Source organism: Dipodomys merriami, unplaced genomic scaffold (genome assembly GCF_024711535.1).
Source record: "Dipodomys merriami isolate MVZ:Mamm:240054 unplaced genomic scaffold, mDipMer1.0.p SCAF_6, whole genome shotgun sequence".
Taxonomy (NCBI): Eukaryota; Metazoa; Chordata; class Mammalia; order Rodentia; family Heteromyidae; genus Dipodomys; species Dipodomys merriami.
In genome coordinates this window covers 41,283,706-41,295,787 of record NW_027206179.1, presented here as the reverse complement: position 1 = coordinate 41,295,787, position 12,082 = coordinate 41,283,706, and positions in this window count along the sequence as shown.

Below are 12,082 nucleotides of genomic sequence, written 5' to 3'. Positions count from 1 at the left end.
CTCAGATGATGGCAACTTTATTCTTCTAGTTCTTCAGTGTGAAGACCCTAGAGTTATTTTTATCTCAGTTTCTTATTTCTCCATACTCTCAATGATTCAGGAAATTCGCATCTAATTTCAAAATTTTCCTAGACTTTAATCCTTTAACCTTCCACCACTTCTACTACCACCATCATGATTTTAGCCACTTACATTTCATTCTTGATTTGCCATGGTCTTCCACTTGCCCTCATTTCTTCTATTCTTTGTTATGGACTTAATTGTGTTCCTGCCAAAACCATATGTTCTCACTCCCCATCCTGATATGATTGTATTTGAGATAGAGCCTTGGGCAAGGTAAATAATTTAAAGATGGCCATAAACATGGAGCCACAGTCCAGAGGACTGGAGGCCATTTCAAAGAAGAAGGAGAGTGAGGGGAAAAGGAGGAGAGAGGAAGAGGGAAGAGGAAAAGAGGAGAAAAAGAAGAAGAAGAAGAAGAAGAAGAAGAAGAAGAAGAAGAAGAAGAAGAAGAAGAAGAAGAAGAAGAAGAAGAAAGAAAGAAAGAAAGAAAGAAAGAAAGAAAGAAAGAAAGAAAGAAAGAAAGAAAGAAAGAAAGAAGAGGAGGAGGAGGAGGAGGAGGAGGAGGAGGAGGAGGAGGAGGAGGAGGAGGAGGAGGAGGAGGAGGAGGAGGAGGAGGAGGAGATCAGGAATGAACACATAAAGGCATGAGACTATTGTGAGAATTTAGATATCTGTAAGCTATAGAGAGGCTTCACCAGAAAACAAACCTTCTTGAACTTAATCTGGAACTTGTAATCTCTAAAACTATGAGCAAACAAATTACTATGGCATGTGGATGTTCTGTTATGGCAGTCTCATCAGACTAATATACCGTTGATCTCCTAAAGTGAATTTCTAACAGCAGACAGCATGATCCTATAAAACAGTAGTCAGTTCATGTCCTTCCAATGTTACCATTGTGCCATAGCTCTCCATTTTTTCCAATGCTAAATGCCTTACAATAACCCATAAATCTCTATTGATATGGCATTGCAGAACCTCTCAGAACTAATTTCTGACCACAATGACTTCTTTAATGTTCCTTGGATGGTGTCAGAAAGAATTTCAATATGTGAATGTTATACTAACTTTTTTCCTACCTGTTTCACTTTCCTTTTATAAACTTAACTGTCTTTACTCAGACTTCCCCTTTTCAGTGAGGCCTACAAAGACCCCAATTTTCTAACCACCAATCCCTTCCTTTTGCTTTTTATGCCATTCTTCCTTTATTATATTGCTATGTCACACATTATTTCTCTCTGTTAGAATATAAGACTGATGTGGAAAAACCATTTTTTTGTTTACTGCTACAAACTGAAACTCAAAGTTTGTGCTTGACACAAAATTTGAATACAATAATTATCTTGTTAATGGCAAGGAGGAAAACAATTTAAGTGAAGAACAGATTTATTATAGCAGCACATTTTTACATATTCAATGGACTCATTCAGCTATTTTCATCACTCAGTTGTTAATTCCTTTAAGGACGGGGTACATTTCTGTATTCCCATGACTAAATGATGAAATGAATGAAGAAGAGAGCTGGATGCTGGTGGCTCATGTCTAAATCCATACTACTAGGGAAGCTGAAATTGTTGGGACCATGCTTTAAGGTCAGCCTGGGTATAAAAAGTTCATGAAACCCTTTCTCAATAAGCATAGTGAATTGTACCTAAACATACAACTTCACAAGAAGCTAGATGTTACCTCAAAATAAAGAGCAAAAATCAAGGCTGATTCCATGGTTCCATAGTAAAGGGCATCTGTCTGCCAAGCTCAAAAACTGGAATCCAAACCTTGATACTTCAAAAGAAAAGAAAAGAAAAGGAATGAAAGAAAAAAGAATTTGGCACTATTTGTTGCTTCTTTAAGCATTTGGAGATTATCTTAACAGCATTAAAGGAATAAAATTCACACACAGTCAAATAGCACTATAGGATACATTTATTAAGGCAAGAGAAATACAACACTGAAAATATTTGAACATTTTTCATCCGTATAGTCACTAGATTTATGTTTAACTTTTTCATCAATATTAATAATATAACTCAGTAGCTATAGAGGAAATTTTACACAAGGTAGCCATTAATTTTTACAGATATCATCTCATAATGACCTTGGAAAATTTGGTTTCTATTGTTATTGGACAAATTTTTATAATACAAAAGTATTATACTATATGTCAAGTTAGCTTTCGATTAAGGTTAATATTACTGAAATAACTACATCTGCTTTCCTCTCACTGTGATGTTTATCACCTAATAAAAATGCTAAAGTTACCAAGGAAAGATGTTTAATTTGTTCTCACTGCTCAGTTGTATGTTGCATCCCATTTTGTAGTAAATGGCATAATGTCCCAAGTGGGCTGCCATACTGTCAGATACATTATTTATACATAACATTACTGGTTAATCAATGAACAACAAATGCAATAGCCTTTTCTTTTCCTCTTTATTTTTAAAGGAATAGCAGAGTGAAATATTGAGAAAATATCTTCATTTTTCTGTTACTAAATATTTCTGATGACTAAAAAGTGAAATCTGCAAATACAAGCATTGTAATTAAACGACATGCCCTAGCGCATGCCAATGAAGAGGAACAATTAACTAGTCACATCTAAATATGGCTGCTTCTTTGCTAGCAAACACATAAAAAGCTCCTTCTATTATTGGTTTCAAAGTACCAGATAAGTCATATTTTTCCCAAAGGCATGTATAAAGAAAATGCTAGAGAACATAGGTGAAAAGGATAGTAGTGGTTCACTTGGAATCATTAATTCTATAGGATATGGCATAAAACAAAGGAATAACTGGAGTACATAGATAGAAAAAAAAACTTTAAAAATCACTCTGAGGGCTTAGATATAAATCAAAGCATGTTTAACTTCATTTTCTACACAATAAAACTTTAACTCTTCTGTAGTACCTTTTACAAACACTAAAGTAGAACTAGTGGGATGAATTTGTATCTTTTTGTACATGCTTTTCTTTTCTTGGAAATAGCGTTAAAGTCAAAGGATGTTAGAGGCGAAAGTTGTAATAGCTTACTTAGCTTTACTTTTAAGGCATTTGTTTGTAGAAGAATGGTTGAATTGAATAGAAAAAACTGAATAGTAGAAATAATTTATTTCAGTACAGAAAAGAATATTATAATGTTTGAACTACATGGAGTTAAGCATGGGTGGAGATCCAGCTGGACCATTACGTAAGAGATGCATCGTAGTTTGGGGACTTGAATTATCCATTTCATAAGAGGAAGTCATAGCCTGGTGGTGCATTTGACTAAATAAATAAATAAATAAAACCTTAGCACTGATCCACATTATCTCAAGAGCCCCACTATATGCAAAACATGAAATCATATATATATTCACTTAGAAGTGAATATCAACATTTCCTGATTTAATTAGGTACAGGCTCCAAATGCATAAACTTTTTGGTTGTTGTTCCTGTGAGAATTATAATACCATCCAGTAGCCCATATTCTTAAAAAAAAAGACAAAAGGTGAAAAGAAAGATGGTTTGTTTTTCCATGAGCTCATACTCTTGTGCTTTTATTAATAGAAGTTTTAGATCAATAGCAAATATTCTACTCCGTTCCAGTGATTGAATATGAATACATTACGCGCATACAAAAATAGTGATAATCTAAGTTGATACAATAGTTCATTTTGCATTAGTGTCCTAGATGGGACAATGTTAAGAAGCAATTTAAATGAAATTCATTTAAATGTCAGCTCTCATGCTTGCGATTTTTCTATAATTGGTTATTTAATTAAAATAATTCTCATAGTCATTAATTTAGACTAAAACTTGCTGTGCACTGACATGTTTTAATTACATGGTATTAACAAAATTGATATGCTTTAAAAAAGCATGCTTAAATTTTAAACAAGAATAAATTAGAAATCTCATAGATCATCCTACTTAGAGTATTTATGAGAAAGTCGGTCATTTTAAATGTTTATTACAAACAAAGTCACAGCATTATTGTGCACACATTGCAGTTTATATCCCATATCCTTAGAAAGATTTGATACACACTCAGGGCTCCCATTTTTGAATGTCTTCAGTGATGTAAGAAGTGAACTAAGTGCTAAAAGGAAACCACAAAAGTATTTTCATGCAGAGATAAAGGATTCATGTCTATGCAATACTGAACTAAGAGACTTTCAATAAGTGATATGTTTATATATAGGGCATGTATAAATATATTAAAACATTAAAATGACTTGGTTACAACCATCTTGTGATATTCTTCACAAACACAAAAGAATAAGTATCATGGTTCAGTCTTCTTTTTAAAAGAAAATTAGTTTTCACATTACCTTTGTGAAACTACATTTGTGACCAGTCACATCCTCATTTCAATCTTTGTCAGAGGACTAGATAAATATTTTACCCTTTTCAAATTGCAATTACAATCTTTGTCAGGAGTATGAGAAATCAGAATTTTAGTGTTTTCTATGAATTAGAGGACTTCTATATTGCTTTGACCTTTTTAATATTCTGTAATTTAATTGGATGGACAGTCTACTTTTACCCAGGATTGCCAGTCTTTCTACTTAATAAACTTAACTGACACAAAGTACCATTTTAAATGGCTTCCTGTCCTTTGTTCTGTGAGTAGAAGATTTGGGGATGGTAAAAACATTTCTCTTACCAACTAATATTTCTCCAGTTCCCTTTAAGTCAATGGAGATTGAAAAATTCTTATGTGGCTCTATTATGTCATATGTGCTTTAATATATGATGGTTGCCGAATCAAGTTTTATCCAAATTTACCTTTACTTGAAATTATTCTAGGATACTGAACAGAGAAGCCTATAAACAATACCTAAGATGTCTCTTTCCAGTCCCTTTTCTGTGGATTTCTCTAGTATGTTACATAAAAGAAATGGGAATGATTTATTTATCTTTCATCCCAGCCTGTGGCTGTATGTCTAAAATACTAGCCACAAAGGGGACATTGATTACTCCAAATTATCTTCATTACACACTGGACATGGCATTGCTGATCCAAGACATGGGGGAAAAAAGACAATAGTGATTGCTCACTGTTTTTGGTTTTTCAAAACTAAGTTTGTTTAGAGTCATTTAAAGACAGGTTGATGTTGATTCTTTTCTATTTCACTTTCTCACTCCTTATATTTCTTTCTCATGAAAAATTCATAGAACGGCATATTATAAATGGGTTGGTGAGTATAGAAACAAAAATTAAGGCAATTCTCTGTTTTACAGCTATTTCTAGAATTAGAAAGATGCTTTAATCCTGCTTTCAATATTAATCCTGCTTTCAATATGATGCTAAATATTGAATTATCATGATGCTAAGGACAAGCTATGAATTCACTGATATCTACTTAAATAGTGCCAGACATACAGTAGTTGTTCAACAAAAATCTGTTGAATGAAATCAATACTTGAATATAGTGAAAAAAAAGAACACAATTCCAATTAGATGTTTTAACCTAAATGAGAGAATACAATGTATTATGAAAGATGATAATTAACAGATACAGAGAGAATCTCGGTAGGTCCATTTTCCCAAGAAAGTCATATTCACAATGGAGATGCCTTCTGATCCAGGTGTGTTAACTCACTGCTCAAACCTTTCCCAGTCCCAGGACTTTCTGGTTCCCTTACATTGCTATTAACACGTAAAAATAAATCCCCTAATTAATCTGTTGTGTAGTTTGAGATTTTTAGCTCATCTGCATTACTGAAAGCTTGGCATACAGATCATTTTAGTGGCTTCTTCCCCTAAACTTTGCAATATGTTCATTCCACGGGAGGATGGGGAATGCAGTGAATGTTTCTCTTCCCAGATTCTCTTGAGGACAAGAATTCATGGGAGGCACTGAAGCAGCAGAGATTAGAATTCAGTTTCTATACCTCTACATCTCCATGGTGTTAGCAACTATTTCTTTGGAAGCTTCTTTATCTTACAAGTTATTCTTTAATAAGACCTAACTTATAGAGTCAATAAATGGTTGCTGTTTATCCAGATATTTTCCATTTTTAATAAAAAAATGTATTTTTTAATCGAAAAATGTTCACTTTGCCTTCCCTGGAATTCTCTATAGTCAGTGAAGAAAGTGGAGGTGTTGATTGTCCAGTTGACATTCTCATTGTCCCAGGAAACATCTTTTCATGATGATTGGGAGGGACAAAATGATGTCCTATCCTTTAAATCATGAGTCCAAGTTTTGATTCATTTACTGGGAGATATGTACAAGGCTAATGACAGAGAATAAAGAATCACCCAGAAGACCATGCTATCATTATGGGATACAAGGATCAAGATTATTCTATGTCAAGTAAAAAAAAATGTAAATGCATTTTGATTGCAAGTAGTGCAATCCCAGCACTCAGGAGACTGAGGCAGGAGGATCTTGCATTCCAGGCATCCTGGGCTACATAGAGAGATTGTCTACTGAAAGCCAAGAGTGTCTTCATAGATATTTAAGAGGGACACATATTAGAGAAAACAAGTATTCCATCAAGCCCAGAAATCTACACACAAAGCACACAATTTGGTCCAAAGCTTTTAAATATTTTTTGAAAGAATAACAAAAAAAAAAGATGTACCTTGATTCAATTTTCTTCTGTGAAAAATTTGCCCTAAATTAAAAAAATATTTGATTGCATTTCCATGTCTATGTGTATATTTATTGCCAAAGTGCCTCTAAGAAATTCAGTCTTCTTGTAGTTTGTTGCGCAAAATCATCTGTACCCTTGTTACAATGTAATAACTCCTCTAACTTTATGTTTGTAATAAAAAGATTTTTATGTTTGATTTTCATAAAGTTCATCAGATGATTAAATATAGTGGTAAGTTACATTAAAAAAGGTTGGGTTGCAATGTGGATCAGCAATAGAATGATACTTTGTTCATTTAAGTAGTTGAATTTTTTTAAAGTGGAGTAAGTTGATTTGAAAGTGAAAGGAAGCTGTGAAAGAGAGTAGAGATGAGAGATTTGAAGAAAGACCTCAAAGAGGATCCCAACGGAGTCCTCTCAGAGTGTGGTTTTTATAGTATAGAACTTTTCTTATATCTTCTCCCATGGGCTTTGTGCTGATTGTCTACTCATTTGTGCATATGCTACCCTGGCTCTTCCTTGGTAGGGTAGACACCCAGTGCATTGTGGGAAAAAGTTTTCAGCAAGAACTCACAGCATTATGGGAAGAAGATGCAACTGAGCAAGAGTCAGAGGGAGGTTGAAATTCTGCTTCTGTCAATCATTCAGCCTCTTTTCTCTATATTTCCTTTTCCCTTTTTATGCACGTGGTTAGATGAAGAGGAGGAAGCAACAATTTCTTGGTATCTTCATTATATCAAAATGGTGCTGAACTCAGTTTTATTACATCTACAAGATTCAGGAGGATATTTAAATTCAGCCTCAAACTAATATTTTAACTAATATTTTAAATAACTGTGGATTACCATAAAACAAATTGCAAACAATGTGAATGAAAAGAACAGATAATTTCATAATGATAAGTACACATTGTGATGATGAGTACAAGTTATGTGACTAGGAATCTGAGAAATCAAATTTCAAATATTAAAATAACTGCTTTTGATCTAGTAAAATGTTAAAAAAAATAAAACTAGCAGCTAATTCAAATATATGCAAGCATTAGTGTTCCTGCCTGTAATCCTACCTACTCAGGAGACTGAGATGTGAGGATCATGGTTCCAAGCTAGCCCAGGCAGAAAAGACTCTTGTCTCCAATTAATCACAAAAAAATTGGAAGTGTCACTTTGGTTCAAAGTTGGTAGAGCACTAATCTTAGTGGAAAAAAACATCTCAGGAACAGGGCTAGGCTCTGAATTCAAGTCCTATGACCAACCAAAAAGAAATTAAAACATAAACTGTTTTGGAAAAACAGGACTTCCAACACATTATGGGCACCATAGATCAAAAAATTTAAATATACATGCATTTTCATTTACTAATTGGCTTTGTATCTATTCAGTGTAACTATATTTACCTTTTACACAAGCAGATACATGGCTGATTATTTTACAGCCTCACAAACTTAAAGGATTTAATTTTTGAAAGTAGTATAAAAATACATTGTAAAGATAAAGTGATTAAAAAATCTGGTTTCTTAATTTGAAAAGTCTTAGAAAAGTCAAGTAAAAAGTATTCAAAATAGTAGAAAAATCATATTTAGGATATTTTTGAAAGATTGTTTAAATATTGCTCATTAAAGATTCATTTAGTAACTTCCAAGAGGCAAATGTGTTTGCAATTATTTCATGTACTTTATATAAACACAGTTTTCTTGATTTTTAAATCGCTATTGTAGAGTTGATACACAGAGGGGTTATTCAAGTAGTGAGTAATGATTACATTTCTTTTTGAACCATTTCTCCCCTTCCAATGCTTTTTCTTGGTTTTCCCTCCTTTCCCCACCCACAAGATTGTTCATTTTACTTGGGTCTTTTATGCCTGTATTTTGTAATTGTGACTTTTCCAATCTCATCAGGCAACCTTTTTCATACTAATCAGATCACATTTCCTTCTCATCTCTGGGAGGCTAGAAAGAAACTGGTCATAAGTTAACCTGTGTATTTATACAAGAAAGAATTATAACACCTCTATATTGTGTCTAGACACAGTTACATACATGTTGAGGATACCCAGATAGACACACAAACAATCGCATTTGTAACTGTCATCAGCCATTAAATATATCCCAAGCCAGATGCAGTGGCTCATACTATAGTCCCAGCTACTTGGATGGCCAAGACAGGAAGATCACGTGGAGCATAAGACTTTAGGCAAAGTCTGGGCAATATAATGAGTCCATATATCTAAATTAAAAATGGGTTTCATTTTTTCCCCCAAGTTAAAGCTTGCATGATCACCTATTTGTTCAAACTATTTATGATTTTTATTATCTGTTGGGGCCTGCCATCCCTTCACATACTGCCCAAGAGAAAGAAAGGGCATTCTTGTTTCTAATTTCCTTTCTGTGGAGAACCTGTTCAGTTCTGTACAGAGTGTCCTAGTTTTGGCGGCCATTTTTTTTTGTCTTTCACCTCATATTAAACACTGAGGGTTCAGCCGGGTTTCGAATCATCCTCAATATCCACGGTGGTAGCCACAGTGGAAATAACGCCTCTGTGTCACTCAGTTATACTTTCCTTCTGAAAAAATAAAGACTCAAGTTAAAAAACATAAGAGAGAAAACATTTATTTTGACTCACAATTTCAGAGGTTACATTCCATAAAGGCTAACTCCATTGTTGTTTGGCTATGGGGTTGTAGAACATCATCATGGATAACAAGAAGTGCATCGTGGAAGAAAGCAGCTCACCCCCAGGAAGCTGAGAGACAGAAAGAGAAAAGAAAGAAGTCCACAAAGAAGTTCTTTGCTTCAAAGGCACACACCCAGCAAGCCACCCAGATACTGCAATCAGGGACCATTTTTCACAGTTTTGCCACCTCCTAATCATCCATTCACTTTGGAATCCATCAATGGACTAAGTTATTTCTTAAAAGTCAGAGCACCCCGAAATTACTCGACCTGATCCAAAATTTTGGCAAAGTAGCAGACTATAAAATTAACCCTCAAAAATCAATGGCTTTTCTATATGCCAACAATGAGAAGAGCGTGGTGAAATCAGGAAAGCAACTCCATTCGTAATAGCCCCACAAAAATAAAATACCTAGGAGTTAACTAAAGAAGTGAACGACCTCTATGATGAAAACTTTAAAAGCCTAAAAGGAGATTAAGGCAGAATTTAGGAAGTGGCAAAGCCTTCCATGTTCCTGGATTGCATCGTGAAAATGGCAATACTGCCAAAGGCTATCAATATTCCAACCTTTTCTTCAATGAAATATAAGAAGCATCCTAAAAATTCATATGGAATAATAAAAGACCCGAATAGCAAAAACAATCCTTAGCAGAAAGAACAGTGCTGGAGGAATATCAATACCAAATTTCAAACTATACTACAAAGCCACAGTAATCAAAACGGCTTGGTACTGGCACAAGAACAGACCTGAAGACCAATAGAATACAACTGAAGACCCAGAAATGAACTAAAGGAGCTAAAAAAATGAACTAAGGGAGCTAAAAAAATAGAATGGAAGAAAGACAGCCTCTTCAGTAAATGGTGTTGGCAAAATTGGTTAAATACCTGTAGAAAACTAAAGCTAGATCCTTATATATCACCCTGCACCAGAATCAACTCCAAAGATATCAAAGACTTTGGAGTCAAAGCAGACACCCTGAATACATTACAGGAAGGTCTCCCTAGGTCTCCTTGGCACAGGCCAAAATTTTCTTAATAAAGACCCAGAAACAACAAATCAAAGAAAGGTTAGACAAATGAGATTGCATGAAACTGCAGAGTTTCTGCATGGCAAAGGACATAGCTAACAAGATCAATAGAAAACCAACAAACTGGGAGAAGATCTTCACTAGTCATACATTGGACAAGGGTCTCATATCTAAAATATACTTAGAACTCAAAAAACTAAATCTCCCAACAACAAATCCTCAAAGAAACAACTGTCCTATACATAAGACTTAAAGAAAACTTCTAAAGACTTAAAAGAGAAAGTTCTCTGAAGAGGAAATAAGAATGGCCAATAGACACATGAAGAAATGCTCAACTTCTCTAGCCATAAAAGAAATGCAAATCATAACAACATTGAGATTCCACCTCACCTAGTTAGAATGGCTATAATCAAGAACTCCAATAATAACAGATGCTGGAGAAGATGTGGCCAAAAGGGAACCCTACTGCATTGTTGGTGGGAGTGTAAACTTTTTCAACCACTCTGGAAAGAAGTATGGAGTTCCTCAAAAAACTTCACAAAGAGCTCCCCGATAACCCAGCAATCCCACTTTTGGGCATTTACCCAAATGAAAACAAACAAGGCTAAACTAAAGCTACCAGCACAAGTATGTTTATTGCAGCATTATTTACCATAGTTAAGATATGGAACCAACCCAGATGACCCTCAGTAGATGAATGGATCAAGAGAATGTGGTGTATGTATACAATGGAATTCTATGCCTCCATCAGAAAGAATGACATTGTTCCATTTATTAGGAAATGGAAAGACTTAGAAAAAATGATATTAAGTGAAGTACACCAGGCCCAAAGAAACATAGGTCCCATGGTTTCCCTTATTTGCAATACCTAGTGTAAGTCACGGACAAGCAGAAAAGTTCAAAAGCTATGTACATATGCCCATATAAGACTATGTTAAGTGAAATGAACCCCAAGATAGGGACACAACTTGTTTTTTCTTTCTTGCTATTGTTTTAATGTATCTAAAATGTACTATGTGACTTTTGTTGTTGTTGTTTCTCTTGTATGTTCTTCCACTATGGTATAACCCCTGCTTTCACTGTATTTGACATCAGTGCCCTGCATCTTGTATATACATTTTTCTAATTCGGGGAGGGGAAGGGAAATAACAAAATGCTGAAACAAGAATACAGGTTGACCCGTTGTAACAATGAGATGTACAAGACACTATGTTGAAAACTAACTTTACATCTTTGACGGTGGGGTGGGTGAGAGGGGTTGGGGGGAGGTGGGGAGGAAAGGGTTGGTAGAGGAAAAATAAAAAAGGAGGTAACAATGCTTGATAGGAACTGTACTTATTACCTTACACATGTAACCCCTCTGCACACTATTTTTACAATAAAAAACACACAAAAAAATAAACTGGTAAAAAAAAAAGTCAGAGCACAGTAACCCAATCAATTCCAAAGGTTCAATCAGGAGTCAACCATGCTTTGAAGAGAATAAGCACCAGGAAATGGGTACTGGCAAGGTATGGGGTGCAGTCAAGTAGTGAGGGGTAGACAAATGAAGAGAAAAGGGGAAGAATACAGTCAAAATTCAATGTATATCCTACAAAATTAAGATGAGTGCTAAAAGGGTAAGGAATGGCTGGGTGAGAACGTTGAAAGGACTGGCATTGATCAACACGCATTGTATTCATAAACTGCGTTTTTCAATAGCAGCTCCTGTGTACAACTACTGTTTTAAAAAAGAACTT